Genomic DNA, 14,513 nt, shown 5'->3' on the forward strand with positions numbered 1-14,513 from the left:
TGGTTCGAACCCAGCTCGCGTCGTGTGGACTTTGTGGTGGACAAACACCGTGCTCGTGGGTTTTCTCCGGGTTCTCCCGTTTCCTCCCATTTTCTTCATTCCAGCATTTCACTCATGTCTCATCATCACCGTCTCCTTTAGCCTAGCCGGCATAATCGTGGGACGTAAAACTTAAAGATTTCATTTTTTTTTTTTTTTTTTTTGAATTTTGTCAGGAAAATCCTGCCTCGTGCGCATTCCTAGATTCAATAATTGAACGAGATATTATTGCAGATTTTTACTAATTCTGGTCTTAGTAAAAAGATCAGAGAGCGAATGGAGCCTATTTTGGGACTGAAAACAGTGGAGGATCTAACCTATGGCCGCTATCGCTATGTATTATCGTTTTTACTCTAATATTTGTTGACAGACAGAAGGAAGATTTCTGATACTTATGCATAGCATAGTTTGGAAGTCTAATAAAACGATATGAATACGAGTATTAATCTGTATCTTTTTTTCGGAAATTGTAAGCTCCTTCTGGTGTGGTAAACAAAATTTACAGAAAGAGCTACTTTGTCTAAAAAATACACCATATATCAGTTTAACGTCTCACTTCTATGCCTTTCAGGCTAAGGGAGACAATGATTAAGGCAAGTGAATGATGATGGAATAATTGGTGGAATGAGAAAGTGGGAGGAAACGGGAATACCGCGAGAAAAAGCCATGGACACGATGTTATCCACCACAAAGTTAGTTGGGCGGGGATCGAACCAGGGACCCCACGTACTAGAGGTAAGCCGTCTTTCACTGAGCCAGCGTGCGCCTCCGGCTACTTTGTACAATTGACAACATTTTACAATAGTATAAGTCGATAAATTCTTTGAAGACAGAACCCGCTACATTGTAATTATTTGGTTCAGTTGACTCATTACCATTAATTCTCATATAAGTGTAAGAAATGGACAAAATGTAATCCTTTGCTGTCTCTGGATAGGACAAACGTTCTCTGCAATCGTTTGGTAAATTCTTTCTACATTCTTCGCTTACATCAAAAAGAACTTGAAAACTTCTTCTCATCTAGTGACGAAATAAACGCTTGTCTTCCTTGTAAGACAAACTGCACTCATCTCGTCTCAAAAAGATGTAATAAAATTAGTGCCCCATTTTGGAATGAACCTGTTTCCATTGAAAGACATCTGTCTCTTTCATGTTGTCTTATGGACAACCCTGTGGGCCATGGTGGCTCAGCGGTAGAGCGTTTACCTCTGGTGTGTGGGGTTCTTGGTTCGATCTCCGGCTAAGTAAGTTTGTGGTGGACAACGTGGCCGTGGATCCGTTTCCCCCCACCTTCGCATTCCACCAGTTCTTTCATCATAATTATCGTTTCCCTTAGCCTAAAGGACATAGCGTGGGAAGTTAAACTGAAATATTTCCATTTTATGGACAACCTTTCCTTACTAAATAAAGATTATTTCAAACAACTCCCCTTTCCCCGTTCCCACACACACTATTGGTCATGACCTTGATTAACGCATGTTGTTGATTGATTTAGAATTTAATGTTCCTTTTTAACACTGACATTGTATGGGACTGGAACTTAAAGTTTAAAGTGAAATCCGAACCACGTGGGCTCCCATCAGCAATAGAAGCCAGGTCTCTCGTACCGTAAGCACTTATGCTAACCGTATAGCCACGAGATAATGCAAAACATGTCGATCTTATACAAATTATAAACTTAATAAAATATTTTACTACACTTATTTATTTATCGAAGTTGCAATCATAGTTTACAGAGCCAAACCATACTTTAATAAATAATAATAAACAAATATCAAGTGAAAAAATATGGAAGGAACTTTTGGAGGATCAGTGGCGGGTCTAGCCCAGGGCCAGGGGGTCCTAGGTCCCCAGTTTTTTAAGTGAAATAAATAATTTGAGCTGTTAGTTGTACATTTTTGAAAGTTCATAGTAAAGTCATGATGTACCTATCATACTTTGAGTTGTGGCTGCCCCCCCCCCCCAGTTTTTACCTTCTAGATCCGCCACTGAGCAAGATCTGTATTTAAGTGTACTGTCCCGACATTCGTTTGGTGCATCTAAGAGAACTCTGAGAAAGTTTGACAAATTTCCCATCAGTAAGGCTTGTAACGGTTTTCGAATTTGTAACCTTAAAATTGCGAATCAGAAGGAAAATGTATGGTAAAACTTGGAGAAACACGAATTAGCATGGCTTGCCATGGTGTTCGAACAGTGATCTTCCAATTGCGAATCAGAGGGGAAAACTCCGGGAAAACTTGGAAAAATTATAATTAGCGTGACCTGCCACCTTGTTCGAATCCCACAAAAATTTGAATTACCTCACAGAAAATTGAGAAAGAATCCGTTGAGCAAACAAAGAGAAAAACAAAAGAATGACTTCTGCAATATGAAAGAACACTAACAGGGGGTTCGTTCTGTTGTTATATTATTCAAGTTTCAAATAACATTTTCTTTCTCAACTGTCTCTCTTCTCATATATCAATGCCACCATTTGTGTTATGAACCCTCTTTGTGGTCACTTGTATAACTTATGAGAAATTATTACTCGTAGATACGAGATTTTGTAGTGCCTCATCTTGAAAATATGTCATAAAAATACTGCTTTTTGTTGAAAATGTCATAAAAGTACTGTCTCGTCTTGAAAATGTGTCATAAAAGTACTGTCTTGTCTCGAAAATATGTCTTTAAAGTACTGTCTTGTGCTGAAAATATAAAAATACTCTCTCGTCTCGAAAATATGTCATAAAAGTAATGTACCGTCTCGGAAAGCATATCTTGGATTTAACTTAAGTTTAGCGTCCCTTTAAGCATCAAGGCTATATAAGACATGAACCTGCAGTTTAGTCTGGGAACCGAATCACATAAGCTCCCGCAGGGAATTGAGCCCGGCTTTCCCGCGTCGTAGGCGTAAATACTGACAATATAGCCACGAAAGAGCTCCGGAAAGTATGCTATTGGTAGATTTCTGTCTCATCTCTTCTCTTGTAACGAAAAGTCTCATCTCGTCTTGTGACGTGGACAACACTAATCGTCACTCACTAGTGGCCGAATTATCGTGTGTATATTCGATATGTGGGTGTGTATATATATTCGAAATGTGGGTGTGAAGAAGAATGGAGAGCATTAGCTAGGTCGAGTGGAAAACGAATGAGAGGGTGTTATAAATGATGGGAAGAACAAAACAGTTTTAGATATTATTAAGAAGAGGAAGAGAAACTGATTTGGGATATTGGCTAAGAAGTAACTGTATCAAGAGTGACGTGCTAGAGAGTATGGTGGCAGGAAAGAGAGGGAGGGGCTGAAGGAGGCTACAATTGATGAACACGGTATCAAAACAGAAAAATCATACGTGAAGACGAAGAGGTTAGCGGAAGACCATGGAGCATGGAAGCTTTTCAGTTGCAGTAAGTGACCTGCCAATAATGACTGATTACCTATGATGATGATTTTAACTTTAGTCGCCTGAGAAGGCGCATAACCAAATTCCTACTTCTTTTTTAACATTGTCTGATATAGATAAATCTAATCCAAATTGACCTTCTATTCACGAAACAAAAACGATTAACTTGAATTGCGTCATCAGTGTAAGAGATAAACAGAGCGACAAGAATGTTCGCTAAGATCATGTATAGAAAGCTTTGGAGCAATGAAATGCTACGTATAATTACTGCAATCCGTTTTCCTCTTTCCTTTCTTAAATGTCAGCACGATAATAGGCTCTTTCCACTCTTTCGGGATTTCTTCTTTCTGAATAGCGTTGTTCACGAGATGCGTTTTTGAATCCGGGACGAGACGAGAAATGTTTCGAGCTAATTCACCCGTCTCAGATCTCAAACTCTGTTTTAGTGTTGCGTAATTTATAGTAGGTATAAAAACTATAAACTGATAAAGTGATAATCAATTATCACCATTTATCAGCGTTTAAAGATCAGCAAGTCACTACACAATATACTGCAATAATAAATATGGTTTAAATGTTGTTATACCACACCCTTCGTGGACCTCTCGTTATGCACAAGGATTCTGATAGCTTCTAGATTAAATTAAAAAAAAAAAAGAATCTGGGCATAAATTTTGTACATAAATTTATAGAACAATAGTAGAAAATTTTCAGTTATTCTAAAAGTTATTCCTGACAAAAGAAAAAATCTTCTTTCAATCTTCCCAGAATGTAGAAGCTAACTATTTTTGAAATCTTCAAGGTAGTTCTATAGCAGATAACTGACAAGTAAAACGTGATGTAAAATTGAATCAAAAGCTTTAGGTAAATCTATGCATACCAGTTCTAATTATGGACTTCATTATACAATGATAATAATAATAATAATAATAATAATAATAATAATAATAATAATAATAATAATAATAATAATAATAATAATAATAATAATAATAATAATAAAATAATAATAATAATGAATGTCTGCTATTTGAATATTGTCTGTTTTCCTCCCCATTCTTTTCAAGGTTGAATCTTAATTTAAGATTGTTATCCACTCTTTCTTTCATACTAAAGGTCCAGAAATAATGGGATTCAAGTCAAAGGGTACAAGACTTTACCATAAGGTTGGTTTAGTCCCTTTTGTAAAAAGATAAGAAAGAAATAAACAATACAAAAATAGAAAAATCGTGATTGGACGTCGATAAGGAAAAATTTTACGCATCAATAACTTCCAGCTGTTTCTTTTTTTGTTGATTTTTTTTTTAAAAAAGATCTGGAAGTTTTGTTCTTTTTTAAAAATTTCTTCTTGCTTTAGCTGTTTCGTGGACTCGGCCATCTTGCCCGCCCGCCAAGTAATACGCCTTGAGGCGGGAAGTAGTGTAGCTAAGGAAGAACGCAGCACCGACTGTCAGTTGTCTTCTGACTTCCAAGCGAGACAGAGGCTGCTGCTAGCCATCTGCTCGCTTGAAGACAAGTTTCCAATAGTCTCCAAGCAACTGGCGAAGCAAATACTTATGTTGTTTTTATCTGGAACGTGATTGATAACAATATTATTTTGTGTTTCCCATCTTCTATTGTTGCTGTGATGCGTTTCTTTCTTTGTTGTGATTAGTGATATCTTAAATGTGAAGTAACAATTTAGTGACGCCTCTTAACAGCCCAAAATACTTCTCTTAATGCACCTTTAGTGTCACATTTTAAATAGTTATCATTAAATTCTTAGTGTTGCGTTTCATTAGATTAGAAACAAACGTTCCAAACCTAACATAAAGATTTTTTTTAAAAATAAGGAAAAGGTGGATTTGTAACTTTATTTCGAAGTGTGTGTTTTACAGTGAAAAAAGTGTGTGCTCAGAAGTGTTGAAATAGATTTACCTATATGTGAAGTCAGTGATTTTTTCTCACATATTGTGATATTCCTAGGACTTCTAGCAACAGGTAAATATCTTAATTTCATATTTATTGTAATGTACATAGACGGATCCGTGATGTTATGGCCAATGGGACGTATACCGACCTGATACTTTTATAGTCCAAGCATATACACTTGCCTCAAATTTACTAAAAGGACGACGCTATATACGATCTAATATGTATCGAACAAAAATCAAATAGAGTTTAATTATTCAGTTAATCAAATCTTATTAAATAGATTAAATTCAGTCAAAAATCTTGGAGTTACGTTTGTTACGAAACTAACATTAAATAACCACATCGTGAACATAGTTAATGGGTCCCTTAAGATGTTAGGGTTCATAAATAGAATTGGCAAGGAGTTTAACAATTTTACCACACTTACCAAAATGTATTACTCCTATGCCCGATCAAAATTAGAATATGATCCTGTGATCTGAAACCCTTCGCAACAGCAATACCGACACCAACTGGGAAAAAAGTTCAATCTAAATTTAGCAAATACTTGGCATATAAGATAACTGAAATCCATGATGGTGATGATGAGAGATGAGTGAAATGGTGGAATGAAGAAAGTGGGAGGAAACGGGAGAACCGCGAGAAAACCCACGACCACAGTGTTTGTCCACCACAAAGTCCACACGGCGCGAGCTGGGATCGAACCAGGGACCCCAAGCACCAGAGGTGAACGCTCTACCACTGAGCCACCGCGCACCTGTTGTGTTGATGACAAACAAATAAATCACTGGACCCAAAGGTTGGTATAGGGGCTATTAGCCTGTTCATTAGCCTGTAGCCTATGCACTGTATAAATAGAATTTGATCGTTGTTTAGAATAAACAGAATGACCCTTGCATGTGTATAGCCCCCCCTTTTTTTTAAAAATCAAATCCTGGATCTGCTAGTGGTAATATATTTAAGATATGTACATTTTGCGTGATGATCGCGTGGTTAATGTTGACCAAGTGTGAACTTATGATCTTTAAGACCGAAGCCAATAAATATTTGTACTTATTGGATTGTTTCGAACATGAAGTAAAATAGTATATAAATGACAAAAAAATTAAATTATTACAAAAACTAACGATTATACCGCTAATTTAAAAAAAAAATGCCCATGCTTTTGCATAAACATCTAATTGCGTTTTTGTAATACTACACTGTAAAAAATTAAACACCATTCAAACACTTTTGGTACAGATGTTGTGGGGAAAATTTTATGAAATAGTGTTTATAATGTGTGCTTCGCGTGTCCAAACGCGTTAATTTTCCGAAAACAGTATCTCGTATGACATATTTAAAACACTTCTTCTCGGCGAACAGTTCGAAAACAGAAGTGATGACATACATTTTTTACATTTTGTACATACATCTGGGACATACCTGGACAACACAGTGTCTACAAGGGGTGAATATGTGTCATCTGGAGGTGTTCAAAGAGTGTCGGTATTGTGTACAGTATTCTACTATGTCTAAAAGTAGTTACTGTATTATTTGCAGTATAGCAAGCACATATGCAAGAAATTTATTTCGAGAGGAGCTCCAAGTTCAATATACAGTATATTAAAATTTGTAAAAATCAGCCTAAAATTAGGCTAAATTTACAGGAAAGTCAAGATTTCGGGGAGGTCTGTACCCGCAGGACCTATCTCTTGCGTATGTCCCTGATTCTTAGGGTCAAATACTTACGATTGGTTAAGGAACACGGTTCTACCTAGTTTCTAGCGTTTCAGACGAAAACACAAGAAAGAATCTAAGTTGTTCACTATACGATCACGCATTAAAATAAGAGGGAAAAACAGTAAGAATTCAATTGATTATTAACAAAACAGAGTAGATATTTGTCATTTCAACATAACAGACACGTACGCAGAAATTTATTTCGGAAGAGGACATCCAAAGCTTTTTGGGTGGAGTTTAAATTGAATATGAGGATAAATTATATGAAAACTTTTAAAATCGTCCCCTAAAATTACAATAAATTTACAGAAAAGTCGAGATTTCGAGGAGGGTCCGGACCCCGGGACACACCCCTCCGTACTTCCCTGCTTTCATACACTCCAAAAAAGAAAACAGTGTTTGAATGTATTTTACACCCTTATCAGAAACAACATTTGAATAGTGTTTAACGTGTTAAAAAGTGTACTAAAGTGTTCTATTAGTAAACAAAAGTGTCTAGAGCACATTCTAACAGTGTTTAACAGAAAATGCCTTAAAAGTATTTAAAATGTGTCCAACCAGTATACATTTAAAAATGACTTTTAAACATAGTTAGGAAACTTTTATACATACCGACACATCCGGGGTTATAAAATAGTCACTCCTTTTAGATCCTGTGTTTTCCAAATATGTCCCAGATGTGTTTGCAAAATGTGTCAGAACTTTGCTTTCGAAGTGTTTGCCGAGAAGACGTGTTTTAAATATGTCACACTAACCACTGTTTTTAAGAATTAACTCTTTTGAGGCACGCAAAGCACACTTTTTAAACACTATTTGATCAATTTTCTCTTCATAATCTGTACTAAAAGTGTTTAAATGCTGTATTATTTTTTTTTTACAGTGTAATGCTGTCAGGAGACGAGAAATAAGGTTGTCTCATCTTGTCTCGTAAATTTTGTAGTCTCGTCTCATGTCGATTCTCGGAAAGCTTTTCTTTTATGCCTGAAAATTTTCTCGTTTCATTTCGTAAGTATAGAAAATTTATGCCATGATTTTTTTTTTTTTTCATAATTTTATCTGGAAGTTATCAGAATCCTACTGCGTCAGGAGAGGTACTCGAAGGGTGTGAAATTACAACATTCAAACCATATTTATTATTCTAGTATATTGCGACATGACTTGCATATCTTTGAACGTTGATAAATTCTCTTCATTGTGTTCGTAAAATTACTTTATCAATTTGTAGTTTTTATATTACGAATCATGTATTCGGTTTTTGGATTTTCAGACTAAAAACTGGGAGACCCTATGAAAATTTACGGTATATTTGTAGTACTTTTTTTTCTGTATTCATTATACCTTTGTATATTAAGAGCGTGGACAGTATCTGAGTTGAGCATTTCGCCGATTCAGCAAGTTTAGTGCTTCCTACTTTTAATATGGTCCACAATATCTGACTTACCTCCCTGAATATTACTGCAAATGGTACAGTCCACTTTCGAAATAAAATCAAATGAAATCTTTCAGTTTAACATCCGCGATTATGTCCTTTAAGCTAGAGGAGAAAGAAAATTAAGGAATATTGGAATGGAAAATTGGAAATTGGATTATGGAATGAATTGGTAGAATGAGCAAGTGGAATAAAACGGGAATACCTTGAGAAAACTCACGGACACGATGTTGTCCACCACAAATTTGCTTGTGCAGGGATCGAACCAGGAACCTCCATGCATCAGAGGTAAGCACCTTACCACTGAGCCACCGTTTCTCCCCCTCATATTCCACTTTTGGGTTTAATTTGATCGGACTCTTTCGTATATGGATACTGTGCTTTTAAATCTTCTGAAATATTGCACTTTCTCTTCGATATGACGGTGAAAAACAGAGAATGAATGCACTAGAAAAGCATTGCCCATAATTTAAAGTTATCTATGCAGTGAAGGTATATAATTTTTAAGTATGATTACAGAACAAGACTCCACCCACCATTAATTGTAACCGACAAACTTTTATTCGCGTACTTTAAACAGATTCTGTCGCTTCGTAATGCTACAAACTGAATAGATTGTTTCTATCAGTTGAATATAGATTTTTTTTCTTAATATCGCACAAATAATATTAACTTATGTTGTGAAGTGGAATCGGGACATTTTGCGACCAGAATAATTTCTTAAACCGCGGGTCGACTGGGATCCCTAATCTTGTAACACTAAAACAATTCTTGAAATCTAAGACTTAGGTGAGTGGTGCTGTTCACTACATTCGAGAAATTTCTCTTCTCCAAAACGAGACGAGAATTATCATGTTTGTAGCCTCGTCCCGAATTTGAAAATATATTTTTGTCTCCACGTTAGACTCGTTTGCGAGGCCGAACAAGAAATTTGCGTTAGTGCTTCAGTGGGCTTTCCTGATCGAGAATCATCTTCAATGTTTGTTCTCCCTCTTCTAAATTAAGCTGGAGATTTTTTTTTACTATGGCATAAGAAGTATACTATTGCCTAGTACAGTAGTTCTCTACCTAATTCATATTACGATACCTATTTTATCACATCCTCTTGCCAGCGTCCTCCTTATAATTTCTAGTTTGTAATAAGCTTGTGTGGAATTTTTTATACTTCTATTGCAGAAATCTCACGATATCCATCTATTTCTATAATAATAGTCGTAGAATCCATTTCTTGTATATAGTGGATGCTGTAATTTCCCTAAAAGCGAATGGATTAAAACCAAATTCGGTCAGTTCATTCATATTACAAAAATCGAATCCGATCCGTCATATTGTTTTAAAATGGAGACCGTTTGAAAATTTTAAAGTTTCATAACTCTCTTAATTTTGGGTCATATGATAAAAGAAATAAAATTATTTCTAATTTTGGTTTAAAAAACGTGGACAATTATAAAAAAAGTTATCGAATATTTGAAATGACTCGATAATGTACATTACGAAATTGCTCTGGTGCTTGGGGTCCCTGTTTCGATTCCAGCTCGCGCCGTGTGGACTTTGTGGTGGACAAACACCGTGCTCGTGGGTTTTCTCGGGGTTTTCCCGTTTCCTCTCACTTTCTCCACTCCACAATTTCATTCATTTCTCATTATCAGCGTCTCCTTTAGCCTAATTGACATAACCCTGGGACGTAAAACTTAAAGATTTGTTTTTTTTTTCATTTTTCTTTTGAACCGGACATTGCCGCAGTAGTGAAGAGATATCATGCTCAGATATATCATTAGCTTTCAATTTTAATTGCATTTAAATATGCAGTTCTCATTAGTTTCATATCGTACCTCTTTCATTTAAATTGATTTTTAAACAACTCTGCATCTGTTGAAAATGTTTAGTAGACTTATTTTTGGTTTTGTTCTAACAATATGTATAAAAATAAAAATATACCTATTAGAACAAAATTCAAAATAATATTTAAAAATATTTTCCGGTATTAGATTCTAATCGTATTTATCTCTTCCGCTTATCTTCGCGACTCCCAGGTTGAGAAACCCTCGGCTAGTGTATTAATCATATTGTCGCACCTTCAGTTTCTCCATTTGGACGGAAGTCGCTCAAATTGTTCTCTTTCTTTATCTGCTAAAATACAGAAAATGTTTCCAGATATGATATGATATCCTATGAAGGCTCAATAAATATTCTACGTGTCTAGTTGTAATATCCTATGAAGGCTCAATAAATATTCTACGTGTCTAGTTGTAATATCCTATGAAGGCTCAATAAATATTCTACGTGTCTAGTTGTAATATCCTATGAAGGCTCAATAAATATTCTACGTGTCTAGTTGTAATATCCTATGAAGGCTCAATAAATATTCTACGTGTCTAGTTGTAATATCCTATGAAGGCTCAATAAATATTCTACGTGTCTAGTTGTAATATCCTATGAAGGCTCAATAAATATTCTACGTGTCTAGTTGTAATATCCTATGAAGGCTCAATAAATATTCTACGTGTCTAGTTGTAATATCCTATGAAGGCTCAATAAATATTCTACGTGTCTAGTTGTAATATCCTATGAAGGCTCAATAAATATTCTACATGTCTAGTTGTAATATTTCTTGGGCTTAAAACATTTGTAACGAAGTATGGAAAACCTAATTCGGACAAAAATGAGGAGTTGCTACATTGCGCATTCTGAAAGCCCCCGACTTAACATATTCATGTTGAAGTAGGTTTACGCATATTTTACTTTATTTCGAAAATATTTAGGATCATTGGATGAAAGAAACAGTCTGTGTAACAATATCATCATCATCGGTATTCTGCCACTTCCCGGAACTGACCACCATCTTCGTTTAACATCTTTGTCTTTAGATAAATATTGTTTTTGCTCTCTAAGCTGTAGATTACAAAGGATTTACGATCCCTAAGGTAGCCTTCACACTAGGATCCTTTGAGCCGCTCGCTTGAGCTGCAGCTGCTAGCTTTACATTGTGGTAAATGTATGCTTTCACACACACGCTTTGTTGCAAGTGAGCCACGGCTCTGACATGCTATGAAGATCACCTCGCCAATAGCTGCCTTGAGCGGGCTGCTGGCGAGGAAGAAAATAACACAGTCTTATGAGAGTCCTTCACACGTGATCGTGAACTCAGTTCGAATGGAGAAAACTGTACATATATTTCATGTTGAAAATTTTCTCATTTTGGTGTTACTCTGATGAAATTAACATTTTGTACTATTATACAGTTCGTCAAACGAAGATATAGATATCCTGAAGTGATTGAAAAAATTTCTTTCATCTTTTCTCAGTTTAGGAAACAGACTGTAAAAAGAACATTCTTCCAGTCTTGATCAATTTACAGGATAAATCCACATTGCTCTTCTTGCAATCCTTTTTTCTTTTTGCAATTTAAAGCTAAGATTGCATCTGCAGCTTCTTCTGATTTTAGTATGGCTGCCATTTTGGTATCACGATGTTTTGAGCGGCTTATTCAATGCCTTATCACTAGAGGTTCACATGAACGGCTCACAAGATCCTAGTGTGAAGGCAGCCTAAAAGAGGAAATTCGAATTTTTTACCAATCTCTCGAGTTACAAGATGTACGTACAAACTTGACATTAAGTATATATATATATATATATCCACTAGAGACCTGCACGGGCCGGGCTTGGGCGGGCCGACACTGATTTCTTTTCAGGTCGGGCCGGGCTGGGGCCGATTAATTGCAATTCTTTAATAATTATTGACATTCGTTAAAGGATAATTAGAATAAAGGCAAACGTTGAAGAAGTGTGCCCGTGAAAAATGTTACAAAATGAAACTTCGAAAATTTATCGGACCCGGGCAGGGCTTGGGCCAAGAATTTTAAAAATCTTATCGGGCCGGGCCGGGCCGGGCTCGGGCAGAAAATCTGCAAAACGTTTCTGCCCGGGCTGGGCCGGACCTACGTACATTCGGGCTGGATTGGGCTCGGGCCGAAAAATTCACATGTGCCCTAGGATAACAACACGATGAAGTTTTTCGAGATGTGACTCCTAAGTGGGAAAACACCGGCAAACGTTTATGAAATATACATAAATAAATATTTTCAAACCAGAAAATATATATGTCTTTAAAATATTTTCCATCAACTTTGTTCAAGTGATCACCTAGGCCATCTCTTGTGCGCAGAATAGGTAATGTCCCAGAAACCTAGGATGCAGTGGTAACTTGCGTTAGGTCATAATGTTTATTGTACAGTAAAGCCTCGTTTATCCGCGGAATTGAGTGCCAAGGGACCGTAGATAGCGAAAATCGCGGATAACCCAAAAAAGACTAAAAATCAGGTGTAAACACGAAAAAAAAATCAGCATAAAAACTATGATTTCTTGTACAGTCTGCAGCAAAAAAAAAAAAAAAAAACTGCAACATGAGCATGTAAGTTGATTATGAAACGACGAAGTCTTTTGCTCCAAAATAAGTGTGTAGGGGAGGACGCCGAGGTTTCTTCTGGCGTGATACGTACCACTTAGCCATTATGTTGATTCTCTGTGTTTTTAGGCGTAGTTTCACAATAAACTTACATGCTGATGTTGCAGGTTTTCTTTCTTTTTTTTTTTTTTTTTTTTTGCTGTTGACTGTACAAAAAACATAATAAAACTTTTAAAATACGTACATTACAGCAAATCAGTTTTCCCCATTCCCGTTTTTCGTACCTTACAAAAATCGGCTTCTGATTATCAGAGTAGAGTTACACTTCGAAACGTGCACTGCTGTTGGAAATATTGATTTTTACAATGCCATTTATTTTTATGTTTTAGAACATACAGTACTTATTTGTATGCGGAGTGTCTGTCCCCAGAGACTACTTATGAAAAATAATCGAGTGGGACTGTAGCAGGGTTAAAAAAAATCGCGACACTCGCGGATAATCCACATCGCGGATAATCAGGGTTTTACTGTACTCTTAAAACAACAATTAAATAAATTAACTTTATAGTAGAGAATATCGCTAAACCTGTAGGTTGTACCAAAAGAAGAAGAAGAAAAAGGAATTCCGAGGTAACATAAGACAGTGGTTCTCAACCTTTTCTAACAAACGGCACACTTTACTGAACGTCAAGGACACACTTGTTTGATATTTTTGTTATAAATAATAATAATGCAAATGCAAATGAAATGAAATCTTTGAGTTTTACGTCTCACAGTTATGTCGGATAGGCTAAAGGAGACAGTGATGATGAGAAATGAGTGAAATGGTCGAATGAAGAAAGTGGGAGAAAACGGGAGAACCCCGAGGAAACCCACGCACACGGTGTTTGTCCACCACAAAGTTCACTTGGCGTGAGCTGGGAAAATGATAATAATAATAATAATAATAATAATAATAATAATAATAATAATAATAATAATAATAATAATAATAATAGTGAAACCAATTAGCTTTTATAACGACTCTATATAGCACTGAGCATTATTTCTATCCCTGGAAGTGTTGACTAGTAGAGTCTGTCTCGATTTTAACTATTCTTCATGATTTCTAAATTCTAAAATTTCGCGATACACCTTAGGAGACAGCGCGACATATCAGTGTGTCGCGACATATCGGTTGAGAAACACTACCCTAGGGTAATCATTCAATGTTAATACGATATTTAAAAAATCGAGGTTAATAACACTACGTCTATTGATTTTGTATATAGCCCTACGTATACAGTATATATAGTAAAGCCTAAACTCACATTTTAATGTATGTCTCCTTTATGTATTATAGAAAAGAAAAAAAAAGAAACAAATATTAGTGGAAGGAATATATATATATATATATATATATATATATATATATATATATATATATATATATATATATATATATATATATATATTAGTTTAGCGTCACTTCCGTTTTAGGAATATAATTATTCGTCTCTGATACTCTGATACGAAACATTTGCCTGTTTATTACCTCAACTATCACTCGAAGACAATGTCGTTTATACGTGACCAGTATGCGAAAAGGAAAAAGAAGTATTCGCATTAAACAACACAATG

At 35.7% G+C, this 14,513-nt stretch overlaps 1 protein-coding gene across 1 annotated transcript in view; it reads left to right on the forward strand.

Annotated features, from left to right (window-relative positions):
• Positions 1–4,863: 4,863 nt before the first annotated feature.
• LOC145664954 (uncharacterized) overlaps positions 4,864–14,513 on the forward strand; it is a 306,655-nt gene continuing 297,005 nt past the window's right edge. Inside the window, exon 1 of the mRNA XM_081732088.1 lies at positions 4,864–5,401. The gene's annotated coding sequence lies outside the window, so the exon portion shown is untranslated. The remainder of the gene's footprint in view (positions 5,402–14,513) is intronic.

This window comes from Thermobia domestica, chromosome 11 (genome assembly GCF_964235325.1).
Source record: "Thermobia domestica chromosome 11, izTheDome1.hap1.1, whole genome shotgun sequence".
NCBI classification, from domain to species: Eukaryota; Metazoa; Arthropoda; class Insecta; order Zygentoma; family Lepismatidae; genus Thermobia; species Thermobia domestica.